We start from the raw sequence: 24,299 nt of genomic DNA, 5'->3' as shown, positions 1-24,299 counted from the left end.
CGGAGCTCTGTTTATACGCTATATAAATCCTCACTGGGTGGGCCAGAGATACGCGGAGCTTTGTTTATACGCTATATAAATCCTCACTGGATGGGCCAGAGATACGCGGAGCTCTGTTTATACGCTATATAAATCCTCACTGAGTGGGCCAGAGATACGCGGAGCTCTGTTTATACGCTATATAAATCCTCACTGAGTGGGCCAGAGATACGCAGAGCTCTGTTTATACGCTATATAAATCCTCACTGAGTGGGCCAGAGATACGCGGAGCTCTGTTTATACGCTATATAAATCCTCACTGGATGGGCCAGAGATACACGGAGCTGTTTATACGCTATATAAATCCTCACTGGATGGGCCAGAGATACGCGGAGCTCTGTTTATACGCTATATAAATCCTCACTGAGTGGGCCAGAGATACGCGGAGCTCTGTTTATACGCTATATAAATCCTCACTGGATGGGCCAGAGATACGCGGAGCTCTGTTTATACGCTATATAAATCCTCACTGGATGGGCCAGAGATACGCGGAGCTCTGTTTATACGCTATATAAATCCTCACTGGATGGGCCAGAGATACGCGGAGCTCTGTTTATACGCTATATAAATCCTCACTGGGTGGGCCAGAGATACGCGGAGCTTTGTTTATACGCTATATAAATCCTCACTGGATGGGCCAGAGATACGCGGAGCTCTGTTTATACGCTATATAAATCCTCACTGGATGGGCCAGAGATACGCGGAGCTCTGTTTATACGCTATATAAATCCTCACTGGGTGGGCCAGAGATACGCGGAGCTCTGTTTATACGCTATATAAATCCTCACTGGATGGGCCAGAGATACGCGGAGCTCTGTTTATACGCTATATAAATCCTCACTGGATGGGCCAGAGATACGCAGAGCTCTGTTTATACGCTATATAAATCCTCACTGGGTGGGCCAGAGATACGCGGAGCTTTGTTTATACGCTATATAAATCCTCACTGGATGGGCTAGAGATACGCGGAGCTCTGTTTATACGCTATATAAATCCTCACTGAGTGGGCCAGAGATACGCGGAGCTCTGTTTATACGCTATATAAATCCTCACTGAGTGGGCCAGAGATACGCAGAGCTCTGTTTATACGCTATATAAATCCTCACTGAGTGGGCCAGAGATACGCGGAGCTCTGTTTATACGCTATATAAATCCTCACTGGATGGGCCAGAGATACACGGAGCTGTTTATACGCTATATAAATCCTCACTGGATGGGCCAGAGATACGCGGAGCTCTGTTTATACGCTATATAAATCCTCACTGAGTGGGCCAGAGATACGCGGAGCTCTGTTTATACGCTATATAAATCCTCACTGGATGGGCCAGAGATACGCGGAGCTCTGTTTATACGCTATATAAATCCTCACTGGATGGGCCAGAGATACACGGAGCTGTTTATACGCTATATAAATCCTCACTGGATCCACAGAAGGATCCACTGAGAGTTGGTCCCATGTCACTTTCCCCTGTTCCTCTCTCCGTCGCAGGTCTCGATAGTTCTATAGAATGTGACGATGGATGAGAACCATTCGGTCCATCTAGTCTAATAGCTCTCAAGTCTCGTTATTTCCTTTAATCTGGATAATTATTTCACATTCTCTTTACATGTCTCAGTCTCTAGTTCTTTCCCTTTAATCCTCCCCCTGCTCTGCTTTACAACCTTTGTCACTTTCTCCCCCCTCCCCCCCCACACACCTGTTCTATCCGGTATCACCTGGTGCTCGGCTGTTACCTGTGCTGGGACTTTTATTAGGGATCCATTCAGAGACATTCACTGCTACTGGGTGTTATCCACCCTTTAACTGCCTGTCATGGATATAGTAACCCTTTAACTGCCTGTCATGGATATAGTAACCCTTTAACTGCCTGTCATGGATATAGTAACCCTTTAACTGCCAGGCATTGAAATAGTAACCCTTTAACTGCCAGACACAGGTATAACTGCTAAACACAGAAATAGTAACCCTTTAACTGCCAGACATGCAAATAGTAACCCTTTATCTGCCAGGCATGGAAATAGTAACTCTTTAACTGCCAAACACTGAACTAGTAACCCATTAACTGCCAAACGCCTAGCTAGTAGCCCCTCCATTTTCACACAAAAGACCAGTATTCGCTGGCTCTGTCCCTGGGATTTGTCCAGTTTTTGTTTTTTTCTGTTTTCAATGCAGGGTACAATTCATTGATACAGGGACGTCTTTACCGTGACATTTCTAGGAGAGATCTTAATATATATTGCATTATAATATATTAATAAATGAATCTTCTATATCAGTTAATATATTATTGTTATATATCATATTAATACATATTGCATTATAATATATTAATAAATGAATCTTCTATATCAGTTAATATATTATTGTTATATATCATATTAATACATATTGCATTATAATATATTAATAAATGAATCTTCTATATCAGTTAATATATTATTGTTATATATCATATTAATATATATTGCATTATAATATATTAATAAATGAATCTTCTATATCAGTTAATATATTATTGTTATATATCATATTAATATATATTGCATTATAATATATTAATAAATGAATCTTCTATATCAGTTAATATATTATTGTTATATATCATATTAATATATATTGTTGGAAGTAATGGGGGTTTATATGTTGACTCCTCTGCTGAACGTCTGTTTCATGCATTTACTACTCTCTCCCCAATTCCCTCACATTTCCATCCCTAGTACTGATTGGCTTTATTTTGATGGACAGCCTCTAACTCCCATCACTCCCATGGCAGTATGGCCAACTGCCCATTGCCCAGGAGACACACCGTGGCACTGAAACTGTGAATTTCTTGGGCCTCATTACCCATCTCTATGTGAAGCCTGCCTGGGCCCTTGGGGCTCTTAATCCATCTCAGACGATTTCTAGACAGCATTGCCGACAGTGCACACTGTTCATTTTGTCGACCAAGACGAAAACAATTCAGATGACTAAAATACGACTAAAACTAAATTGAAATTTGCCGCCAAAGATAACACTGGATTGCGCCCTAGTGGTCTTTTTGCACCCTTTTTTATTTTTTCCCTAGAATTGTACCCAGCCCTGAGGAGGAGCGTTCGATGTCTGTGCCCTATCTCACAATAAATAGTGATGGTGAGGGAGCGGCTTGCGGCCTGTAGGCTATCGTGGAAGGGTCACTGGGAGACACTTGGCAGTGTTGGGGTTAACCAGCACCCCGAGCACCTCATCCATTATTGAACGATGTTCCATGGCTTTCTGTAATTCCAGCCGGAGGCTCATGTGGCTGCAACACGCGCCAAACTATTTACATACAAACCACATGTGAGCCGTGTCCCAGAGAGATAAACAAATCTATGTACAAACAGACTGGGGGTACTGAGCACCCCCGTGCTCACTCCGAATAGTTCATAACCTGCTGGACCCACAAAAGGAAACTGGCGAGAATAAATGCCAGTGTAGGGATATGGCTAGTGATAGCTGCCAGCATAGGGATATGGCTAGCAGAGTAGGGACATGGCTAGTGATAGCTGCCAGAGTAGGGACATGGCTTGTGATGGCTAGCAGAGAAGTGGCATGGCTAGTGATGAATTCCAGGGAGGTGACACGGCTACTTGGCTAGTGATAGCTACAAGAGAGGGGGGCATGGCTAGTAATGGCTACAAGGGAGGGGAGATGGCTATTGATAGCTGCCAGGAAAGAGGACATGGCTAGTAATGGCTGCCAGCATAGGGATATGGCTAGCAGAGTAGGGACATGGCTAGTGATAGCTGCCAGAGTAGGGACATGGCTTGTGATGGCTAGCAGAGAAGTGGCATGGCTAGTGATGAATTCCAGGGAGGGGACACGGCTACTTGGCTAGTGATAGCTACAAGAGAGGGGGACATGGCTAGTAATGGCTACCAGGGAGGGGGCATGGCTAGTGATAGCTACAAGGGAGGGGACATGGCCACAGGGGAGGGGACATAGCTAGTGATGGCTACCAGGGAGGGGACATGGCTAGTGATGGCTACAAGGAAGGGGACATGGCCAGTGATGTCTTCCAGGGAGGGGACATGGCCAGTGATGTCTTCCAGGGAGGGGACATGGACAGTGATGTCTTCCAGGGAGGGGACATGGCTAGTGATGGCTTCCTGGGAGGGGACATGACTAGTGATGGCTTCCTGGGAGGGGACATGACTAGTGATGGCTTCCTGGGAGGGGACATGACTAGTGATGGCTACCAGGTAGGAGACATGGCTAGTGATGGCTACAATGGAGGGCACATGGCTAGTGATGGCTACAAGGGAGGGGACATGGCTAGTGATGGCTGCCAGGAAGGAGGACATGGCTTGTAATGGCTACCAGGAAGGAGACATTGCTAGTGATGGCTACAAGGGAAGGGACATGGTTAGTGATGGCTTCCAGGGAGATGGCATAGCTTATTGATGGCTTCCAGGAAGGAGGACATGGCTTGTAATGGCTACCAAGAAGGAGGACATGGCTAGTGACGGCTACAAGGGAAGGGACATGGTTAGTGATGGCTACGAGGGAAGAGGGCATGGCTAGAGATGGCTACCAGGGAGGGGACATGGCTAGTTATGGCTACAAGGGAGGGGACAAGGCTAGTAATTGCTACAAGGGAGGGGACATGTCCAGTGATGGTTAAAAGGGAGGAGGACATGGCTAATGATGGCTATCAGGGAGGAGGACATGGCTAATGATGGCTATCAGGGAGGAGGACATGGTCAGTGATGGCTATCAGGAAGGAGGACATGGCTAGTGATGGCTACTAGGGAGAAAGACATGGCTAGTGATGGCTGCCAGTGAGTAGGACATGGCTAGTGATGGCTGCCAGTGAGTAGGACATGGCTAGTGATGGCTATCAGGGAGGAGGACATGGCTAGTGATGGCTGCCAGTGAGTAGGACATGGCTAGTGATGGCTGCCAGTGAGTAGGACATGGCTAGTGATGGCTATCTGGGAGGATGACATGGCTAGTAATGACTACCAGTGAGGAAGACATGGCAAGTGTAACGGATCACCTGGCACCCCGACTAGGCATCTCCGTTGATGTATGCTCCTAGTGCTTCCAGAGGGCTCCAAGCACTCCACTTGACACCATAAGCACTGCAGACCCCACAAACCGCTGCAGCTTGGTTGGGGGCTCGCCGTCTCCTACCCACCCTGGACCTACTACAAGGCTCCAGGCTTCAGTGGGTGAACCTCTCTTCCTTCAGAGAGCAAAGCAGGAACAAGCTCTTAAAAGAGCTTAGTGATTATAGCCTGGGGAGTATACAGCGTATAGCAATCCCCAGTGTAGATGCAGCCTTTCCCCCCCCCACACATGAGACAAGGCTCTATGTTGAAGGTAAAACAGGAACTCAGCAGTCTGAGGGTTTATTGGCACTTATATACACGTTTTCCCACAAGGTTACCACCCACGTGGACCTTGTGGAATACAGGACATAATGCTGTAAAAACCAATCAGGACAGACATGTACATTTAAACATTCCTATTTGACCGACTGCAAGCATGGCTTTCATGCCCAAAATATGACCGGTGTATAGTCGCCATATGGGCAGTCGGATTCCAGGACAACCCTCCTGTAACGGAATGCAGTATATTAGTCCACGATATCCGTTGGTATTCTCAGGAAATCCACAGTCAGAGCAGAAAGCACGGCAATATTCCCCATCCTCCCAATAACCGGACGAAACACAGTTTTGGAGTCAACTAACTTGCTTTATTCACAGACTTCCATATTTATGCAGTTCCCCTTGCAAGGGGTTTCCTTACAGCTGTTACAGGGGATTTCTCCCATCAGGCATTGTAATTATCCCAACAGGCATTGCTACACGAGAGGGATACTCCCACTAAAATGGACGATTAAGTGGATTATCCCCTCGTGGAGCAAAACCGACAATTTATACAGAAATCCATATTTTATACATTTTTGCTCGCTTTTAGACGAATGACCGTTCGGTAGATAGCTGGGGTCGGCGGGCACATTTAGTGAGAATACCGCTCTGATCCCAGCTAAACTAACCGAACGCCGCACAAAATACATTAAAACATTGAGTTCGGTTTAAAAGTACCGAACATCTATGGGGAACAGAATGTGCCGAACGTGGAACTCCCGAACGCTCTGGAAGTCCAGCGGTGTTCGGATCATTGAGTAGCCGTTTTCAGTTCCAGGCTCTCGACGACCGAACACCGCTGCAGAGACAAAGGATCCAAGATGGCCGACCGCCGCATGGTCGGTAGCCGAACGGCGGCCACCTAGGAGAGCCCTTAATTACCGATTGCAACATTGTTGCAATCGGTTAATTGGTGCCACACGACTTGTGAATGTGTGGTCTACCTGGGGAGCCCGCATTCGTACGGCGAACGGCTGGGATAGCCGTGTTTCGTCGAACGAATACTTTGTATGCTGGCAGCGTATGGCTGCCAGCATGCGAACGGCCATAACACAGCACTTATACAGGTAAGGACATACAGTATACATTCAGCCTATGGACAACCTGCAATACATATAGTCCAGAAGTGGCTAGTTTTGCCACACCTCCCACATACTTTCCCCAATAACGCACTGACACTAGTGTATATGGGAAAAATTGTCCACAGCTTTATTAAACAATCTTGAATAATCATAATAACCATATTACTTATAAATTAATAATAACAATAATAATAATCACAATAATAACTTAACAAATAAACATGGGTCATTGCCCCCATGCTCCGCCCTCGCATCCGAATCCTTCTGTTAGTATAACAAAGGCAATGACCCCCATATAATAACACATATATATAACATATACCAACATTATTCCAACATACCAACTTAAAGTGCCAAACATAACTTAACCATGGCAGGGGTATACCCGGATACCCCTACCCCACCAGGTTCTGAGCCACCGACAGGACTCGAAACCTACCAACCACCAAGGACCACAGTTTTCCGCTTCTGTTACGTTCATCCTAGGGAGCCTATTCCTTCTCCTTCAGCTCCCTATTCCGCCACAAGCTCAGACCTTGACCCCTTAAGCTGTCTGAGCTCCGCCACCCCGAAGAAATAGCGCCTTGAGCATTCCGTCCTGCCACCCGAGGTTCAGCAGGTCCCAACCTACTGCTGAAAGGTGAACATTGTCCGAGCGGTAGTACCCTGGCAGCGCACCCTCCAACTCATTGTGTCGCACTACCACTCCCCCCAGCTTCCTCACGAAGTTTGCCATCAAGCTATTCACTTTCTTCCGGCACTTCTCGATGGCCACCGGGTCCCTAGCATGCCGCCAACGCCGCCTCGGGATAATCTCAGACCATACTAACATCACCCCCGGAAGCAGGTCCCTCAATTTATTGAGGTCCTGCTTCATCCACTTCACCAACCGCCGTTGCGGCGTTAGGCCCAAATCATTGCCCCCCGCATGGAGTACGAGCAGGTCAGGCCTATGCCCACCCGCCACTGTGACGAAGTGCCCTTCGCCACTTTGTCCTGGAGAAGCCTGCTTGCCTGCCTCCTCCCCTGCGACTATGGCCCTGGACTGTATTGCCCTGGAAAACGTACATTTGGGCATAATGGATATGTGAAATGTCTGTGTGTTATGTGTAAAATGTGACTTTATGTATTTTAAAGTGTTTTATGTCGTTTTGCAACCATGTGGTTAATGGAGTCTGCCTCTAGTCCTGGATAATTGGATTACTTCTCCAATTATCTCCAGGGCAGAAGGGAGGAAACCAGGATGCATTGTGGGGATGTTTTTTCTGCCAGCCAGGGGGAGCCAGGGGGAGCAAAATATACTTTGACTAACTTTTGAACCCCTGGACTGATTCATGCCATTTTTTAATATGTTGTTCCCCTGAATGGATTGATTGAGGATATGTATTTTTATGTGAATGTGATGTATGGTTTTAAAGTTACAGAGTATGTGTGGAAACTGTATTTTTACTGTATGTATAATGGGATTATGTGTCACACTAAGGGGAGGGAATGTGTGGGTTGCACCCGTGATACTATTGGTTATTTTATGCCTCCCCCTGGGTGTGGCTTGTATGTGTACTCATGTAATAAAAACCAGGCTGGGTGCCCCAGCACCTCAGACCTCTTCTGACCCTCAATACGTAGCCTTGTCTCGTTATTGGAGGGAACTGCTATATCACACTGGGGATTGCTATGCTCTGCATATTCCCCTGAGCTTTCAATCACTTAGCTCTTTTAAGAGCTTGTTCCTGTTACGCTCTCCTGGAGGAGAGGTCTTCCCCACACGGTCCTGGAGGACAGAAGCCGATCCAGGGTGGAAGGAAGACGGCGCGGCTCCAGTTAAGCTACGGCGGTTGTGGAGTCTGCGGTGGTTGTGGTGTCGTCTGCAGTGCTTGGAGTCCTCTGAGAGCGCTAGGAGCATCCATCAACGGAGGGTACTCGGTCGGAGTACACGGAGCTCCGTTACAGCCACCATCCGGAACAGTTTCCCACAGACTTCCCCCCAGTGAAAACCCCTGTACCCAAACCATTGCACCGCCAACTGGTCCATTGAGAAGCCCAGCTGCTGGTCCTGAGCTCGAGCTGCGGCCCTCCTCTCGGCCCAGAAGACAAAGTAATGGCCCACGATCCATGCAACACGGCCTGGGGAAGAAAGAGAACACAGCATGTGAAAAACACCCCCCAATAGCCCCCTCGGGATCCCCGAAGCGGCCCGTCCTAACAATCCAACAATCCCAGCCGCACATATGACCGGAACCGCCTTGACTCCCATCTCCCAATCCGTTTTACTGTGTCGTCCCCCAAACCCAACCGTGCGGCCTCCGTGGCCACCCCAATGCGAAAGGAGTGTGTACCAAATCTATCCGCCCGGAGCCCCAACTGTTGCAGGCCGGACCGAAAAACCTTAGTGAACTGAAAACGGGAAAGGGATGACCCGTCAGCGTGCACCAGTAGTGATCCCCCAACCACTGGCCTCTTGGCCAAATATTCCTCCACTGATGCCACCGGGCACAGAGGGGAGCCCGGCAGGGCCCGTAGCGTCACATCGCGGCCCACCCCTAGGACATCCATCTTGGATGTGGCCAGATGAACCACCAATTTTCACTCCCGAATCCGGACTCCCGAGGCCTGTAGGCCGCCGGACGCCGCCCGATTGGCACTTACCAACTCGCCAATCCTGAAAGCCCCGAAGAAGGCCAGCAGAAACGCCGCCCGGAACAGGGACACCTCAAACCCGTCGAAGCAAATGTCCGGTAGCCCCCTCAACAGGTCTCCCAACACCCGTACTGACACCGGGCGCCTCGTGTCCGGGAACCTGCGCCCCCTCCGATACCCCTTAAGTGCCTGCCTCACGACAAAGGTTTTAGTAAGGTCCTCCCTCCCGTGCAGTTTAAACCAGAAGGCCAACGCCGCCATGGACCTGTCAACCATCAACGGGGAAGCCCCTTTTGCCAGCAACTGACAGGTGTACCACAGGAACGCGTCCAGGAGCGATTCCCCATCCGGCACGCAGGCCAGCCCAGCCCACGACCGCTCCCACGAACCCCAGACCTTACTGTAAGCGGCCCACGTGGCCGGTGCCAGGGAATCCTTCACAAGTCCCCCAAGCAGGATGCTCCCAGTTGCCAAATCTCGTCCGGGCACGCCTGACCCGCCTCCAACGCCTCCGGTGACACCGTCCGGAACCGAGACCACTGTAAACGAGAGAGAGCGTCAGCCACTTCGTTCAGGTACCCGGGCACATGGCGCGCGCGAAAGACTACATTCAGGGACATGCACATTAAGGCAAAGCGCCGCAGCAGCCTGACCACCGGTTTTGACGCTGCCGACTGATTATTCACCGCGTGCACCACAGCCATGTTGTCCGAGAAAAAGACCACCTTTCGGTTCCGCAGCTCCTCACCCCACAGAGCTAACGCGACTACCAGCGGGAACAGTTCCAGGAAAGCCAGGTTCCGCATGAGGGCGCTCGACCCCCATGCCTCAGGCCACCTTTCCGCGCACCATCTCCCACCGAAGTAGGCCCCGAAGCCCACACTGCCCGACGCGTCAGTGAACAGCTCCAGCTCAACTGCCGACACTCCCTCCTGCCGGAACGACACTGTACCATTAAAATCCAGCAAGAAGGTATCCCACACGGCCAGGTCAGCCCTGATGGAGGACGACACCCAGATGAAATGGCGTGGGGAGCGCACCCCCGCCGTACTGACTGCGGCTAAAGACCCTCCCAATGGGGATCACCGGGCAAGCGAAATTGAGCATCCCGATCAAGGACTGCAGTTGCGCACCCGAACTACCGCTGCCACCGCCCTTTCAGACCCTGCAACTTCGCCGGCGGCAGCCGACACTCACCCCTCACCGAGTCTATCTCCAGTCCCAGGAAACTAAGGCACACCGCTGGGCCCTCCATTTTATCTGCCGCCAGCGGGACCCCAAAGTGGCCCGCCACCCATTCGATAGTTCTAACCAAGTGCATGCAGGCCGGGGAGCCCGCCTTCCCCACACAAAAGAAGTCGTCCAGATAGTGCACCACCGCTCCGTTCCCCGCCTCTGTCTGCACCACCCATTCAAGAAAAGTACTGAACTTCTCGAAGTACGAGCATGAGATGGAACAGCCCATCGGGAGACACAAGTCCACAAAGTATGCCCCTTCAAAGAAACACCCCAGCAGGTGATGACAAGCCGGGTGGACTGGAAGCAGCCGAAATGCTGCCTCAATATCCACTTTCGCCATCAACGCCCCGCACCCGGCCCCTTTTACCAGCTCGACCGCCTGGTCGAATGATGCGTACGAGACCAAGCACAACTCCTTGTCGATGCCATCATTCACCGATGCCCCCTTGGGGTAGGAGAGGTGGTGAATGAGCCTGAACTTCCTCGGTTCCTTCTTTGGGACCACCCCGAGAGGGGAAACCCTAAGGCCTCTCAACAGCAGAGCCGAGAACGGGCCCGCCATCCTACCTAACGAGACTTCCTTCCCTAACTTTTCCCGCACCGCCCCCGGGAACTCCGCAACCGACTTAAGGTTGCGCCGCCCCTGCGACCCCCCCTCGTCCCGGAATGGGATAAAGAACCCTTTCCCAAAACCCGCCCGAAGTACCGCGGCGTCCGCCCTGTTACCGTAGCGGCTTAGCCAGGGCTCCATCGCGTCTAGCCTCACCGGGGTTAATCCCCGGGGCAGGGGAAGCCCCTCCACCCCCTCCGCCCGCAGCAGTGCCTCCGGCAGTCCCCGACCTTCCTTTCTTGAAACATCGGTTAAGCCCGTGGGCGCCCCCGCAACCCGAGCACTCGTGCTTAAAGCGACAGGCGGTCCCCCACTTGCACTGGCCCTCGTTAAAGAGCCAGCAGAAGCCCTTTGGTGTGGCGGCCGACGAGGCGGACTGCCCCTTTGCGCCGGCCGTGTGCTGAAAGGGCTGCGCCTTCTGCGCCATCATTAATTTCATCCAGAGAGGTAGGTCCATCTGGTCCCACCTCATACCCAGATTGGCCGCCAGGCGTTGCCGGAATTGCTCGTCATACTGCCACCAAGCCAGCCCGCCATAGGTGCGGTACGCCTCCCAAATTCCGTCTAAATAGCAGAACAGGGAGGAGCATAAGCCAGGAGATTTCTCCCCCAAGACGCTGGCCAGCACACAGAACGCCCGCAGCCAGTTGCCGAAAGACTTCGGTATCTTACGATACCGTTTCTTTTTCTCCTAAACCTCTTTCTTCTCATCCTTCTTATCCTCCTCCCTGAGGTCGATAAATTCCTCCAAAGGGAGGAGGGAAAAGATTTCACAGAATTCGCCTTTCCATATCTTTTCCTTCACCTCCTGTTTGAGGTGTACCCCCAGGGGACCCGCAAACGACACATAGGCATGCTGCCTGGCCGCATCAGGGACCCCCCCCCCAGCCAACTCCGCCCGCTCGCTCGTCGCCCGCAGCACTGCCCGCAGCACTGTGACCCACACTCGAGCCCGGCTCCATGTCGACAGCCCCCCCCCCGACCCCCGACCCCCCGCTCAAGCCCGGTTCCGCTGAGACAGCGCCCGAGACCCCCGTCCCCTGTACCCACACCTGACCTACACTGTCCCCCTTTGGACCCCCCGCTCCCAATGAGTGGAGAAGTACTTGTAGAGTGTGAACCAGTGTAGTGGATTGCAATGATGTACAGGACTCACCGGCCAAGCCCCCCGTCCTACTAGCGCTCGGGGCTGCATCGACAATCGCTGTCCACCTGGGATGAGCAACATACGTGAACGTCTCGCCAACCGGGGAGCCCACCCGGTGCCCAGCCAGTACAGAGGAAGAACGGCTCCGAGACCTGTAACGATGAGAAGATGTCCTGGGTAGGGTGCACCGACCATCCGCCACCCTCCCGTCCCGTCCCAGGGAGCGCCTGCTATCCACCCAAGCCTCCCGCTCTGTGTCCCCTCCGCTATGCGCTCCTGAGGCCCGGACGGCTCTGCCCCGAGGACTACGGCTCCTACCATCCCGGTGTGAGGTCCGCCTCCGCCGACCATGCCTGGGGGCCCTGACCCCGTCCCCCTCTGAGCCGCCCGAGGTGGACCTGTCCCGCCTAGGCCTACCCCCGCCCCCCTGGGCCCTAGCGCTCTAACCGGGGAAGTACTGGTACAGCTGGACCCTGAACTGGACCCCCCCTGCCTACCACTGCGCCCCGGCAACCGCTCGCCAGACTGAACAGACCTCTCCCTGACCCCAGGACAGCCCCCCATACCTACAGGACCTCCTTTAACCCGGCCCCCCGCCTAGCCCCCACCTGGGAAACAAGGGCCCAGGCCCATCCCCACTCTTGGAAGAGGACCCCCTTTTCCCTCCAGCTAACCCCAGAGACCCCTCAGGAGACCCCAACCACTTCCTCCTAGCTGCTCGCCCCCCACTCACCGTCCCTGCACTAACCGGAACACCCCAGGGATCACCCCCCCCCCACCCCCTGCACCTCTCTAGGGTCCGGCCTGCGCCCCCCCCACCCCACTATCCCCACTACCACCGGGCAATGCTCATCCCTCCCCCTGCACGCCAAGGGGGCCCCTAGCAGAGCCCCCTGCACTTGCCTGTCGGTCCAGAGGCCTCCCCCTGTTGGCCTCACGTCTCCGGCCTTGCCAGCAGCAATCACGGATGGAGGGGGCGCCCTCCTGGGCCGCGACCCCACGCTGTCCGTCACTCCAGAGGGCCCGGCCGACGCCTCAACCCCCGCTCCTGGTGCGAACCCCCCTGACCCGGGGGCCGGACCGACACAGTCCCGGGCAGCCGCCCGCCGCTCCGCACGTCCCCGACCACGCGGCCACTGGGCCTGTTGCGTCCTCCTGCTGCCGCCACACGGGCACCGGCTCCATCTTCACCGGGCCCCGCGCCCGGGCTCAGCCTCCGCGGCGGCCTCCTGGCCCGAACTGGACGGTCCCGTTCGCCCTCCTGGGCCTCCATCCCCGCCAGGGCCGGACCAAGTTGGGCCCGCAGCCATTCTGCTCTGCGACCTTGCGCCGCTGACCGGATCCCCTCCAGCAGCCTCTCCACCTCGTCCATGGCCCTGCAGAAAAACAGAAAAAGACCCTACCAGACCCAATAAGCGTCCACAGAGGTGCACTCAAACTCGGTCAGGTAGGAAATTAAAGGTGAATTCACTCAAAATGGCTGCCTATTTAAATAACCCATCCCACTTACCCATAACCCCATACTTCCTTTCATCCTCCTATGCCCGCCTCCTAACTCCTGTCAAGGCCCTTGTCCGCTTAGCTGCGCTTTGGCTACCTGGGGCTACAGTTCCACAGATTTAGGCTGTGCAGCCGGTCTATCTTCTCCTCTATCCTGGAGATAATTGGCTTAAAGGACCACTATAGGCACCCAGACCACTTCAGCTCAATGAAGTGGTCTGGGTGCCAGATCCATCTAGGATTAACCCTGCCTGCTGTAAACATAGCAGTTTCAGAGAAACTGCTATGTTTACCTATGGGTTAATCCAGCCTCTAGCGGCTGTCTCATTGACAGCCGCTAAAGGCGCTTCCGCGCCTTCTCACTGTGATTTTCACAGTGAGAAGATGCCAGCATCCATAGGAAAACATTGAGAATGCTTTCCTATGGACTGGCTGAATGTGCGCGCATGCGCATTCAGCCGATGACAACCGAAGGAGGAGGAGATTCCCCAGCGCCGAGGGAGCCCGTGAGTGTGAGTGAAAGGTGAGTGTTTAACCCCCTTCCTCCCCCTTCAGCCCAGCGGGAGGGGGACCCTGAGGGTGGGGGCACCCTCAGGGCACTATAGTGCCAGGAAAACGAGTTTGTTTTCCTGGCACTATAGTGGTCCTTTAACCCTTTAAGGACCAAACTTCTGGAATAAAAGGGAATCATGACATGTCACACATGTCATGGGTCCTTAGGGGGTTAAGTGGGTGTGGTAAGCCACTTATCTCCAGGTACAGGGAATACCTCTAAGTCCAAAAATTGTTACAAAAACTACATAAAAATACATAACTCCTATAATACAATGTTTAGCTTATATGTCCAACATGGATCTGAGCTCAATATGTCCGAAAAGCGCTCAGATCACACAAATGCAGTTGGAACGCCATGTGGTTAAACAATAGCAAGGGCTGATGAGAGATTGAGGAGGGACAAAGCAGCCAGTTTCAACTGGTCTGGCAGTGTCCCTGGGACAACGCCCTGCTGGAGAACAATGGGACAGGAAAAAGGGAGAGGGAAAGAGGCACATTTTCCCATGGAATTAAAGGGGCAGAAAAAAATGTTTTAAAATGCAATAAGCCCAAAAAATGTTTTTAAAGTGCCATACACCCCAGGGCCATAATCCTGAGGCAAAAGGCAAGCAAACAGGCCCCTCCAGAACCCAGTGGCGAAGGTTATTTTCACCACAGCGAGTGATGGCTACCAGGAAGGAGGACATGGTTAGTGATGGTTACCAGCAAGGAAGACTTGGCTAGGGATGGCTACCAGGGAGGGTCTTGTCTACCTTTATGTCTGCCCTTATTATTCTGCTTTTCTTTCTCGTGTTCTGTTTCTGTATCTTTACTCTCTGTCTCTTTCTTGTCTTCCTCTCAGCTCTCATTCTATGTCTTATGGTCCATGTATCTCTCTTTCTGTAACCTTACTGCACCCTGTATGTCTCTCTCTGATCTCTCTCCATCTCTCTGTGTATCTGTGTCTCTCTCTGTATCTCTCTGGGCCCCCTCTATCTCTGTCTCCCCCTGTCTCTGTCTGTCTCTCTCTCTCTCCCTGTGTGTCTCTTTCTTTTTCTCTATGTCTGTTTCTTTCACTTTCTTTTGCTCTCTGTGTAGCGTAGCTCCGATATTCAGCATCAATATCTCCGCTGTAGACTCCTTGTAGCTGAGGAAGCAATACAATATCGAAAGCACAATCCCCACAGTAACTGGATGACACACAGTTCTGGGAGTCAACTGATTTTTATTCAGCCACAGCTGACCTTTATGCAACTCCCCATGCAAGGGGCTTCTTAAACTACATTCCAGGGGTTTTCCCCTGGTGGACCTTATTGGGGACAAATCAACATTTCACAGACTCCTCCTCTGTGCCTGGGAGATAATTGAGTAAGAACAACTCTTTAATTAAATTAAAACTCCCAGGTACAAAAAAAATATACAATATTGTAAAACCACATAAAACATATTTTATTATCTCAGAACTCCACGAAAGATCTATTCGGTAGATTAGGAACGCCATTCGAGTGAAGTTTAGACCGGCTAACCACGAGGTGAAGCCCCAAAATAGTTCCAGAGGATTTTAGGCTTTGACCGGTCTTTTTTTGGGAGTTCTCGCACAAATGCCGACGAAGGCTCCCCCTGGCTGCTAGCATACGAACGTTCCCCCTTGTTCGGTAGTTTAGGTGTCCCAGACACTGTTCTCCTACTGGTTCTGGAAGTTGAATGGACAGCTGTAATAGTTTACTGGGTGTTCGCGGAGTCCAGTAGCCGAAATTAGTCCCAGGCTGTCAACGACCATATACCGCTGCCCACTTGCCCAGGGCAAATGCCTTGTTAGCCTTGCGGCTAACCGACATGCTGGCTCCCAGTCTCACTCTGAGGCGCGCGTGTGTGTGTGTGTATGTCTGTTAGTGTGTGTCTGTTAGTGTGTGTGTGTCTGTTAGTGAGTGTAAGTGTGTCTGTTAGTGAGTGTGAGTGTGTGTCTGTTAGTGTGAGTGTGTGTCTGTTAGTGTGTGTGTGTGTGTGTGTCTGACTGTGTGTGTCTGTTAGTGTCTGTGTGTCTGCTAGTGTCTGTGTGTCTGCTAGTGAGTGAGTGTGTGTCTGTTAGTGAGTGTGTGTTTGCCTGTGAGTGTGTGTGTGTGTTTCTGTTAGCTAGTGTATGCGTATTTGTCAGTGAATGTGTGTGTGTGTGTATTTAGAAGGCGGGGCAGGGGGAAGGGTTCGGTGGGAGTCGCGCGCGGGGGGGGATTGGGGGTGCCTGGGGCAGCACAAAACCAGGATACACCACTGCCCACGTGCGAGAGACAAGATGGCCGCCGTTTGTTTGCACACGTGCATTCGGTAATACAAACAGCGGATACACAGGGGGAACCCTTTTTTGATGAGCAATTTGAGGTTAAGAGCCAGGGGTGGTCTCTGATGTCCTTGCCCTGGTTGTCTCTCTCTATGTCGCCGATGTCCTTTCCCTCTTTGTCTCTCTGTCTCTCTCCCTCTGTGTCTCTGATGTCCTTGCCATGGTTTTCTCTGTCTCTCTCTCTCTCTCTCTGATGTCCTTGCCCTGGTTGTGTCTCTCTCTCTCTGATGTCCCTGCCATTGTTGCCTCTGTCTCTGTGTCTCTCTGTGTGTCTCTGATGTCCTTGCCCTGGTTATTATCTCTCTCTCTCTCTCTCTCTCTGATGTCATTGCCCTGGCTGCCTCTCTCTTTCTCTGATGTCCTTGCCCTGGCTGCCTCTCTCTCTCTGTGTGTCTCTGATGTCTTTGCCCTGGCTGCCTCTCTCTCTCTCTCTCTCTGATGTCCTTGCCCTGGCTGCCTCTCTCTCTCTCTCTCTCTCTCTGAAGTCCTTGCCCTGGCTGCCTCTCTCTCTCCCTCTGTGTCTCTGAAGTCCTTGCCCTGGCTGCCTCTCTCTCTGATGTCCTTGCCCTGGCTGCCTCTCTCTCTCCCTCTGTGTCTCTGATGTCCTTGCCCTGGCTGCCTCTCTCTCTGATGTCCTTGCCCTGGCTGCCTCTCTCTCTCTCTCTGATGTCCTTGCCCTGGCTGCCTCTCTCTCTCTCTGATGTCCTTGCCCTGGCTGCCCCCCTCTCTCTCTCTCTCTGATGTCCTTGCCCTGGCTGCCCCCTCTCCCTCTGTGTCTCTGATGCCCTTGCCCTGGCTGCCCCTCTCTCTTCCTCTGGGTCTCTGATGCCCTTGCCCTGGCTGCCCTTCTCTCTCTCCCTCTGTGTCTCTGATGTCCTTGCCCTGGCTGCCTCTCTCTCTATCTCTCTGATGTCCTTGCCCTGGCTGCCTCTCTCTCTCCCTCTGTGTCTCTGATGTCCTTGCCCTGGCTGCTTCTCTCTCTCTCTCTGATGTCCTTGCCCTTGCTGCCCCTCTCCCTCTCTCCCTCTGTGTCTCTGATGCCCTTGCCCTGGCTGCCCCCCCCCCCTCTCTCTCTCTCTCTCTCTCTCTCTGTGTCTCTGATGTCCTTGCCCTGGCTGCTTCTCTCTCTCTCTCTGATGTCCTTGCCCTGGCTGCCCCCTCTCTCTCTCTCTCTCTGATGTCCTTGCCCTGGCTGCCCCTCTCTCCGTGTCTCTGATGCCCTTGCCCTGGCTGCCCCTCTCTCCCTCTGTGTCTCTGATGCCCTTGCCCTGGCTGCCCCCTCTCTCTCTCTCTCTCCCTCTGTGTCTCTGATGTCCTTGCCCTGGCTGCCTCTCTCTCTCTCTCTCTCTCTCTCTCTCTCTGATGTCCTTGCCCTGGCTGCCCCTCTCTCTCTCTCTGATGTCCTTGCCCTTGCTGCCTCTCTCTCTCTCTCTCTCTCTCTCCCTCTGTGTCTCTGATGTCCTTGCCCTGGCTGCTTCTCTCTCTCTCTGATGTCCTTGCCCTGGCTGCCCCCTCTCTCTCTCTCTCTGATGTCCTTGCCCTGGCTGCCCCTCTCTCTCTCTCTGATGTCCTTGCCCTTGCTGCCTCTCTCTCTCTCTCCCTCTGTGTCTCTGATGTCCTTGCCCTGGCTGCCCCCTCTCTCTCTCTCTCTGATGTCCTTGCCCTGGCTGCCCCTCTCTCCCTCTGTGTCTCTGATGCCCTTGCCCTGGCTGCCCCCCTCTCTCTCTCTCTCTCTCTCTCTCCCTCTGTGCCTCTGATGTCCTTGCCCTGGCTGCCCCTCTCTCTCTCTCTGATGTCCTTGCCCTTGCTGCCTCTCTCTCTCTCTCTCTCCCTCTGTGTCTCTGATGTCCTTGCCCTGGCTGCCTCTCTCTCTCTCTCTGATGCCCTTGCCCTGGCTGCCCCCCTCTCTCTCTCTCTCTGATGCCCTTGCCTTTGCTGCCCCTCTCTCCCTCTGTGTCTCTGATGCCCTTGCCCTGGCTGCCTCTCTCTCTCTCTCCCTCTGTGTCTCTGATGCCCTTGCCCTGGCTGCCCCTCTCTCTCTCTCCCTCTGTGTCTCTGATGCCCTTGCCCTGGCTGCCCCTCTCTCTCTCTCTCTCCCTCTGTGTCTCTGATGTCCTTGCCCTGGTTGTCTCTTTCATTGTGTTTTACTTGATATCTCTGCGTGTCTCTCATCGCATTCTGTAATCACTGCTATCACATGTTCTCAGATAAAGAAAATTAATCAAACTAACGACTTAATTCAAACATTCTGAGTAAATCCTTCAATAAGTTTCACATGAAGTAAAACACAAGGTTCTGGGGCAAAAGTCAATTAAAGAGTCCAATTTCTACCTGGTGTAAATGCGGTATTGTATACATGATATATATTAATATAACACGGTGGAACCTCGGAACTCAAACTCAATCCGTTCCAGAAGGCTGTTGTATTAATATAAATTCAAATTATCCTCTTCAGACCCCCAAAATGACAGCATTTTAACACAAATTGTACAGTTTAATAATACCTTACATGCAAAACATCATACAGAAAAACAATAAACACAATGCAACTTAACGTTACCTGTCAGCTCTGTTCGCTGACAGAATAGATCTCTGTTCGCTGACAGAATGGAGCTCTGTTCGCTGACAGAATGGAGCTCTGTTCACTGACAGAATAGATCTCTGTTCGCTGACAGAATAGATCTCTGTTCGCTGACAGAATGGAGCTCTGTTCGCTGACAGAATGGAGCTCTGTTCGCTGACAGAATGGAGCTCTGTTCACTGACAGAATAGATCTCTGTTCGCTGACAGAATAGATCTCTGTTCGCTGACAGAATGCACGTGGTCGACAAACGAATGGCGGCCATCTTGTCTCCCGAACGTGGGCAGCAGCACTTGGTCATTGAGTGCCTGGAACACTTTTCAGCTAGGCACTCGCACGAACCCCAGTAAAGATTAGATTGCTACCCGTTCTACTTCCCGACCAACTATGCGAACGTCGTTCGGGAGCCAAAACAGGGGGATTTTTTTCTGTGCATAAAAGCTGTGTTTGGTCAAAAATAAATCAGTTGTCTCCCAGAACTATGTTTTGTCTGGTTACTGGGGGAATGGATGACTGCATGTTTAATTGTTCCAGTCTGGCTAAGAAAAGGAATTAGCAGATGTAACAGAACTTCATCATCTCCTAAGCCCTGTGGAATAAGACAGTGAAATGCATGATAAAGCATCTGTTCGGTAGTTTAATTCGTTCTTTATCGGCATATTTCTACCGAACACCGGACTGCCTTGATGTATAATAAAAGCTTGTTCCCAGCCGTTCGCATCGTTCAGCACGAACTCCGTGTGTAACATATAGGTGGCTGCCATTTCAGGACTTACACGTGTTCGCGGCCATCTTACGCACGAACAGCGGTGTTTGCCTGTGGACGCATGGAACTAAAAACGGATACACAAACAGGCGAACACCGCTGAGACCTCCATGCGCCCAGAACTTCGTGCTGGAACTACCGAACAACGGGCCGTTCGGTAGTTACACTTAATCTTCTATGGGGAGTTCAGCGAACACGGAGATAGTTGTGGATGACAAGAATTTCATAGAGTTTTAACAGGCGAACGGAGACCGACCGCAGGGCCAAAACTTGTGGAACTCTTTTCGGCTAGAAAATCCGTGCGGTCGGTCAAAACTTCAAACACCCATAACTCCCGAACCCCTCAACTGAATGAGCTGAAATTTGGACATATTGCTCTCCTAACCAAGACCTATCAAGCGGTGCTGGACTTAAAGGTGTACCCCCTGTTTTTGGGGTACATCCAGAACTGGGGTAAAATACTGTATGTTATAATTATGTTATGTGTTTATCTGAGGGGAGGAGACGTGGGGGTGTTACCATGCATATGATTGGTTATTTTCAACCTCCCCCTGGGTGTGTTCTGTGTGTACTGTTTGGTAATAAAAAGCAGGCTGGGTGTTCCAGTCCTCAGATCTTCTTGACCCTTCAAAACGTAGCCTCGTCTCGTTCTTGGAAGGGGATTATTTGGGAATGTTATTCTGCTCCTGTTACAGCTGAACCTGACTCTCGCTCTGGATATCGTGGATGGGATTATACCAGCTTGACTTCTCCACAGCAGCTTGCAGGGAAAAGGACGTCTCCAACGGCAGATACCCTCTCTCTACCTGGGTAGCCGTTACAGCAGAGGTAACCAGTCGAGTTACTCATGGTCCGCTACAGAATGGAGCTCTGTTTGCTGACAGAATGGAGCTGTTTGCTGACAGAATGGAGCTCTGTTTGCTGACAGAATTGAGCCCTGTTTGCTGATAGAATGGAGCTCTGTTTGCTGACAGGATAGAGCTTGTAACACCTTCCGTTGATGGATGCTCCTAGGGCTTCCTGAGGACTCCCAGCACTGCAGACGACACCACAACCACCGCAGACTCCACAACCGCCGTAGCTTAACTGGAGCCGCGCCGTCTTCCTTCCACCCTGAATGAACCTCCAGCATTCAGGACCGTGTGGGAAAGACCTCTCCTCCAGGAGAGCGTATCAGGAACAAGAACTAAGTGATTAAAGCTCAAGGGAGTATGCAGAGCATAGCAATCCCCAGTGTGATATAGCAGTTCCCTCCAATAACGAGACAAGGCTACGTATTGAGGGTCAAGAAGAACTCTGTTTAGTGACAGGGACTCTGCTTTTATGCAGTGCTCCCCTGCAAGGGAGACGCCCACAGGCAATTTGGCATTAACCAATATCGGTTACATCCCACCGATTCCCACCCCTCTGCTTGGGAGATAATTGAGTTTCCTACTGTATCTACAAGCTAAAACTTATACATTTCTATAACTTCTAAAATATACATGTCACAAACATAAAACATACATTTTCATAATCAATCCATTCAGGGGAACAACATTTTAAAAAATGGCACAAATCAGACCAGGGATTCAAAAGTTAGCAAAAGTATTTTTAAAAACCCACTGCCAGCATGGCTTTCCGGCCAAAACCAGTTTCAGAGTCTTCTATCCTGGAGATAATTGAGAAGTAATCCAATTATCTCCAAGGACAGAGGCAAAACTCCATTAGCCACGTGGAAGACAAAGGACAATAAAAGACATAAAAATACATACTGTTACATTTATCACATAGAACATACACATTCTACCTATCCCCAGATAGCTTAGATCTGAGCGCACATTATTACCGGATGGCGCTCAGATCACATACATACAGTTCAATTGCCATGGAGCCAGTCTTTCATACAGTCTTTCAGTATACGGCTGGGCTCCATGGCATAGCTATCTGGGGTAGCATGGCTTTAACAGTCCGCAGAAAGGCACAAATAAACCTTTCAGCAAGGAAAAAGAACAGGTCTGAACTGCAGGGCCATAGTCGCAGGGCAGGAGGTGGGCAATAAGTCCTCTCCAATGCCCAGTGGCAAATGGCAGTTTGTCACAGAGCTGTTTGCTGACAGAATGGAGCTCTGTTTGTTGACAGAATGGAGCCCTGTTTGCTGACAGAATGGAGCTCTGTTTGTTGACAGAATGGAGCCCTGTTTGCTGACAGAATGGAGCTCTGTTTGTTGACAGAATAGATCTCTGTTCGCTGACAGAATGCACGTGGTCGACAAACGAATGGCGGCCATCTTGTCTCCCGAACGTGGGACAGAATGGTTGTTGACCTAGTGGAGTGGTTTGCTGACTAGAATGGAGCTCTGTTTGCTGACAGAATGGATTTGGGAATTGTTATAGACAACAAACTATGCAACAATGTGTCATGTCAATCAGCAGTGGCTAAGGCCAGTAAGGTATTGTCATGCATGAAAAAGGGCATTCATTCTCGGGATGAGAATATCATTTTGCCTCTTTATAAATCACTGGTAAGACCACATCTTGAATATGCTGTGCAAGTTTGGGCACCTGTTCTAAAGAAGGATATTATGGCACTAGAAAAAGTGCAGAGGCGGGCTAAAAAATTGATAAAAGGAATGGAACATATCAGTTATGAAGAAAGGTTAACAAATTTAAACCTATTTAGTTTAGAAAAACGTCGCCTGAGAGGGGATATGATAACATTATACAAATATATTAGGGGGCCAATACAAACCATTGTGTGGAAATCTATTCACAAACCGGGCTTTACATAGGACATGAGCTCATGCGTTTAGACTGGAAGAAAGAAGATTTTGTCTAAGGCAAAGAAAAGGTTTTTTTTTTGCTGTAAGAACAATAAGGATGTTGAATTCTCTGCCTGAAGAAGTGATTTTATCAGAGTCCATACAGATGTTCAAACAGTTACTAGATGCAAACTTGCAAAAACAGAATGTAACGGCACCCCCAGGCATAAAAGGGGTTAACAGCCGTTTAGTAGATCTTCCCCTTCCAGAGACACAGGCACAGCTACTGTAGAACACCAAACTCCCGAACAAGGGAATGCTCCAAACTCCCGAACTGCATATAAGGGAATAAGGTAGCACTCTAAACTCCCGAACGGAACCTCATTAATAGCTGCTAGCAGACGAACAGGAAAAGCAGTCAATCAGCTTACACTCCTGGCAATCAGTCTCTAACAGCATACAGTAAATCCCCCCAAAGACGAGACAGAGTGTTGAGGGTCAAGCAGTGGTCTGGTTTATTATGGGCTACCCACCCAGTATTTATGCAGGTCTCCCACTTGGTGGACACTCCCCTAGGGGAACCAAATGGGAGACTGTAACAAAAGACAGGCAGGTATCAATTTAGGACATACAGTCACAATACTTTCCCACAATGCATCCTGGCTTCCTCTCCTCTGCCCTGGAGATAATTGAGAAGTAATTCAATTATCTCCCAGGACAAAGGCAAATCGCCATTATGCACATGGTGAGCACAAAAACATAAAAACACTTTAAAATACACAAAGTCACATTTTATACATAAAACACAGACATGTCACACATCCCCAGATAGCTGGGATTTGAGCGCACAAAACTACCGAATAGCGCTCAGATCCTATTCACACAGTTCAATTGCCATGGAGCCAAAGTCTTTAATTACACTAATAGGCTCCATGGCATAGCTATCTGGGTTAACACATTCACATAACAAAAGTACCGGATGAACATGTATTCGTTAGATCTGTACGAAAAAGAACCAGGCGGCGGACGGCTCAGCGGTGTTCGTGCAAATAAGTGTCCGTTTTTAGATCCATGGTGTAAGCGCTGAACACTGCTAAGATAAGGCATAAACTGCCCCCTTGGCAGCACCGGGAAGCAGATTTAAGGAGCAGTCATAAGATCTGTGAAGAGGTAGAATATCGGTCTGACTCTTACTGAATACCTCCTTAACCTCCCAGTATTGTATGGGAACTTCTGAGACCTGAGGTGTAGTAGTGGGTAAAGTAACAATGCCAACTCTTTTGGAATGGGTAACACACATCTCTCAGTACATACCTTGCCCCATTCCAGTATTTCCCCCTTTGCCCAGTCAATATGAGGATTGTGCTTAATGAGCCAAGAAGGAGAAGCAATTATCTGGAATGTTATGTCTTCCTTGTGTAAAGCTCCAATGGAAATGTTAATAGGTATTGTACATTATCCAGGGCCTGGTACCAGATGCCTTTCCTTAATGCATTCCGGCCATCCAGGTCCTCCTCCTCGTATAACACTGCTGGTTCCATTCTGTTGCTTTTAGGGTCGCTGTACTGGGACATGCGTTGCCCCCAACTTGTAAATCCACGGAATGGTGTCTCCTGTAGCTGTCCTTCTGGCTGTGGGAACGATCCCGCCGCTTGCCACCAATTGTAACGGCACCCCCAGGCATAAAAGGGG

The sequence above is a fragment of the Pelobates fuscus genome, chromosome 1 (genome assembly GCF_036172605.1).
Source record: "Pelobates fuscus isolate aPelFus1 chromosome 1, aPelFus1.pri, whole genome shotgun sequence".
NCBI classification, from domain to species: Eukaryota; Metazoa; Chordata; class Amphibia; order Anura; family Pelobatidae; genus Pelobates; species Pelobates fuscus.
Note: the sequence above shows the minus strand (reverse complement) of the source record.